Source organism: Heptranchias perlo, chromosome 13 (genome assembly GCF_035084215.1).
Source record: "Heptranchias perlo isolate sHepPer1 chromosome 13, sHepPer1.hap1, whole genome shotgun sequence".
Lineage (NCBI taxonomy): Eukaryota > Metazoa > Chordata > Chondrichthyes > Hexanchiformes > Hexanchidae > Heptranchias > Heptranchias perlo.
This window is the reverse complement of record NC_090337.1, coordinates 51,716,542-51,721,268: the sequence shown is the minus strand read 5'-3', so window position 1 is coordinate 51,721,268 and position 4,727 is coordinate 51,716,542.

The following is a 4,727-nucleotide window of genomic DNA, read 5'->3' as shown; positions in this document are numbered from 1 at the left end:
CGGAAAGCGGCAGCTGGCTGGCTCGGAGGCCATCTTCTGGCTCCAAGGTAAGTCATGGGGGAGATCATGGGGCCCAGAGCAGCACTCCTGCTCTTCCTCACCCCATTAAGGCAGTGTAGTCACTGTTGCAATGTAGTTAATTTGCGCACAGCAAGCTCCCACAAACAGCAATGAGATGACGACCAAATAATCTATTTTAGTGCCTTTGGTTGAGGGATAAATATTGGCCAGGATGAACTCTCCTGCTCTTCTTCAAAATAGTGCTGTGGGATCTTTTACATCCACCTGAGAGGGCAGACGGGGCCTCAGTTTAACGTTTCATCCCAAAGATGGCACCTCTGACTCCCTCAGTACTGCATTGGAGTGTCAACCTAGAATGCATTATCTAGTAGGTATCACTGGATGTCAATCAGAAGCACGAACCCTGACTTTTGTTTTCTCTCGTCTTCCAGCCCAGGCGCACTGAGACCAATTATACATTGCCTATTACCACCTCAGCTAAAATCAGCTCACGTAACACAGACTGAACATCAAGCCTAGCACCTTCTGGTCTGTTTGGGATGTATATTGTGACTTTACCAACAGAGCCATTAGGGGAGCACATTGAAAGGTTTATGAACTGCTGGGTCTGAAGACAAAACTGGTGTTGTAGGGCTATGAAGGTATTGAATCTTCTACCCAACTCCCAAAAGTGTCCCTACAAGTGTTCATCTCTAGAAATTATTAATTTTTCAATCACATTTTCCTCTTCAATATGTTATACTCATCCAGTGTGCTAGCAACATGAAGTTCAATGAACAGAGTGAGGTGCAGCTTGTGGTTTTGTTTTGCGGGAATAATTGATCTTATATACAAGAAGAGGTGTTAATACAACTGACGTGTAGTTGGGCAAACAGAAACACTTTTTTTTTGCTTGTCTAGCAGAAGAGCCAAAGGAAGATGGAAAGTCTAGAGGTTATTAATGGAAATTGGGCAGCGAGGGTGAAATTAGTTTTGGCTAACTGGGTGAATTGCCTGAGAAACTGTACCTCAGCTAGAGTCACTACCTTTCGAAGGAGAGAAAAATTAAGAAAATTTGGAAACAAATCAAAAATTTGGAAACAAATCAAAAATTAAAGCACTGCAAGCTGAAACAGCGTTCAGTACCATAGAATGATATGTCCAATTAAGGTCAGGAATTGAGCAATTTTCTCTTCCCTAAGTAACGTAGGCCTAGAATTTCCACACGATGAGTTGCAATGAGAAAAGATTTGCATCCACTGAGGATCTGGGGAGATAGTTACACGAGAGTTTCCTGGATCAGCTCATTTGCATGTCCATTGGAGGAACCACTGGTGTAAATCCAATGTAAAACGGATGTAATTTGCATGGAAATTAGAGTGCAGCCTTTAAAAAGATAGTTTTGGATGAAGACTGCAGCAGCAGACTGGGAGACAAGCGGGTAAGTAAGGAGCAGTGCTTGTCTCACTGGGTTGACTGTCAGCTAACTTCACTGCATGTGTCATGAATGTTTTTCTGCCACTTTTCAAGAATGTCTACCACAGGAGCAGCTGGCCCAAGCAGCCCAATAAGGCAGCAGGACATGCCACACAGGCACAGAAGATGATGCCACAATTTCACAGACTCTGACCTCTAAGTTTTCCTTTAGGAAATTGAGATCAGGAAACCATTGCAGCATTCCTGGCAGAAATGTCACTCGTCACCTGAAGGGAGGTGGCTCTGGCACTGAATGCCAACTCCCTCATCCTTGGGACTGCAGACTATTTCTGCAAGAAATTTAATGACCTCACTAGGGCAGCCAAGGTAACATACTGGCCACTCTCCCTTTCCTTCCTTGGGCACCAGCGCACTCTTCACCCACTTGTACAATTGACCCTTCACAATGCACCCTGTTTAAGGGGAGTTCTAACTCAGGATATTGCACTAGGGCTGCCCATCTACTCTAACGGAAGTTACTTACATGCTCCTCTGGGCCCCACAAAAATAAGCTGGTCCTCTGTCGTCCCCGACTCCCTCCCTCCCCCACCCCAGGACTTACTTACCTTGCTGCCAGTCGAACGGCCTCGGGGCCCCCCAATATTGCATCAGATTCATCTGGCGAGCTGCTTCAGGATGCCCATTGGGGGCGGACAGCTCACCGGTTCTATTCAAACTATTTAAATGAGGTCCAGGCCTCAAAACGGCTTGGGCCTCTTCGGTCCCAGCACAAGGTGGTCTGCTGGTCTGCTGAAAGTTAAAATGTACCCCTTGGTGTTGCTTATGGGTGCCTGATAAGATTAGATAGTTTTAAATATGCTTCACCTCAAAAAGGGAAACTGATATGTGATGAATATCTGTTCAAATAAAACATTTGGGTCACTTGACCTTAGTGGAGTTGTCCTTATTAATTCTCTAATGTAGGAGCTCATTTGAAAGCTTTGCGATGGTTAATGTGAGCTTGTTTAAGCTTCCAATTCATGTGCTTGACCACAAAAGTGCTTAACCACACAAGGCTTGCTGCCTTTTTAGTCAGAACTTGTGGGTGTCTGAAAGCATTTTTGCATTCACTGTGTCTTTTAATGTTGCTACCTGGGACGTATGACCTTCATGTGCTACTTTGTACCCTTTATATTCAGCAGTCTCTATTGCTGTCCCGGTCTGTGTGTATAATATGCAAATAACCACAATCAGCGTTGCTGAAACCAGCTGGCCTTAACCCGATGGCAGATTCATAGGCTCACATTTCCGTGGGTTTAGACTCTGTTGCTTTGCTGCAGGCTCTGCTGTTTATACTTAGGAATGCAGATGATAGAATGGAGAATGACGTACCTGGAGTTGGCTGCAATATTTTAATGTAAAAGCACCTAAGAACTAATGAATCAGCTGACCACAACGCAGGAGTAAGAACATAGAATTGGCACAAGGCATTATATAATTTCCAGCAAAATATGAAATACATATACCCTTTTATTACCATAGAAATTTACAGCTCAGAAGGAGACTATTCGGTCCATTGTGTCTGTGTTGGCTCTTTGCTAGAGCATTACAAAGCTAACCCCACTACCCTGCTTTCACCCTATAGCCCTGTATCTTCCTCTACTTCAAATATTTATCCAATTTTTCCTTTAAAAGGTGAAATGGTTCCCAGCTCATTGACTCCCTATGGCAAAGAATTCCATGCTCCAATAACCCTCTGTGTAAAGAGTTTTCTCCTAACCTCTCTCCTTGATCTCTTGATGACTATTTCAAATTGATGATCCCCTGTCACTGACTCTGCAACTAAAAGAAATAATCGTTCCCTGTTCACTCTATCAAAACTCTTAATAATTTTAAAAACTTCTCTGAAATCTTCTCAGCCTTCTCTGCTGCAGTGAAAATAGTCGCAGTATCTAACTATAGTTTCTCATTTCTGACATCATCCTGGTGAATCTACAATGTACATTCTCTATGGTTTTGATATCCTTTCTATAATTGGGCTCCCTAAACTGCACACAGCACTCTAACTGCGGCTTAACCGAAGTTTTGTACAAATTTATCGTTACTTCTTTACTTTTGTACTCCAGGTCACTATTTGTAAATGCTGTTGGCTTTTCTTATGACTTAATCTACCAGCACTCTCACCTTCTGGGAATGATGTCTTTGAGCCCCTAGGTCTCCACACCTCTCAGTGCCTTTCCCATTGAGTGTTTGCTCTCATTCCTTGTTTTTCTCCCAAAATGTATTACCTCACACTTATCCACATTAAATCCTCAGTGTGCCCGCCTCCCACCCCTTCCCCAGCCTTGACTTTGGTTCAAGCCCAGACAGAAAGATTAAAGCTTCCTTTGGTCATGTGCTGTTAGTGCTAAGTGATATAATTGAACATTCTGGTCCTCCATTTTCATTGGTACACTGCACACTCACCCTCACTACTGATAAGTTTTGGCTTTGACAAATGCCTTATGGCTATGGGCCTGAAGAAGGGTTCTAATTTGACTTTCTGCTGTTTATTTACAGGGGACTCTAGCCAATTTAATTTAGACTCAGAAGCTGCATTGTTCTACATTGCAGCACCTGCTGTGAAGTCAGACATTTTGTAGGCAGAAATGACAAACTCAGTCACGCTTTAAGCAGCTTGGGATGTGCCAATGTACTGTTCCACTAAAGCTACTTTTTTATTTGCTTTCTTTGGAGTGCTGGTACTGCCAGTTTCTAATGAGCGGATCTTTTACAGCTGTCGGCGATCCCAGAATAAACTTGGGGGATTCACTAAAGTCGCCCACCTTTGAAGATTTGCACTTTACTGGCTTTTCCCGATGGCCAGCCTGAGTGAATCCAATGAGTTTACTCTGGGAGTGCTGCTGGCTGCACGGGACCCACGCGTCAGGAGCCCAGTGGCCCCAGCGCCCCCCTGAAGCCAATATAAAAGCAGCTAGAGTGGAATGCCATTTCCTGTATGCTGGGGTCCCGATCTCAACTTGGCCATCAGGGGAGATGGAGAGCAGAGGCAAAGTACTTTCCCAGAAGGGGGGAGGGAAAATTGGAAGCAGAGTTATCTCTTGCAGAACTAGTAGTTCGAGATCATTGTCATTTGGAGCAGGTCGCCTGCCTGCTCTCCCAATCACAGAAGGGCAAATGGAGTTGGGGACCTAAAGAATTGCAAAAGGTGAGGGAAATATTACAAAGAAAATTGCAAAAAGTGAAATTTTATTTTACATTCATATTTTACTAAGTGATAGTTCCTTACAAGATTTTCACCAAAAGCTCCT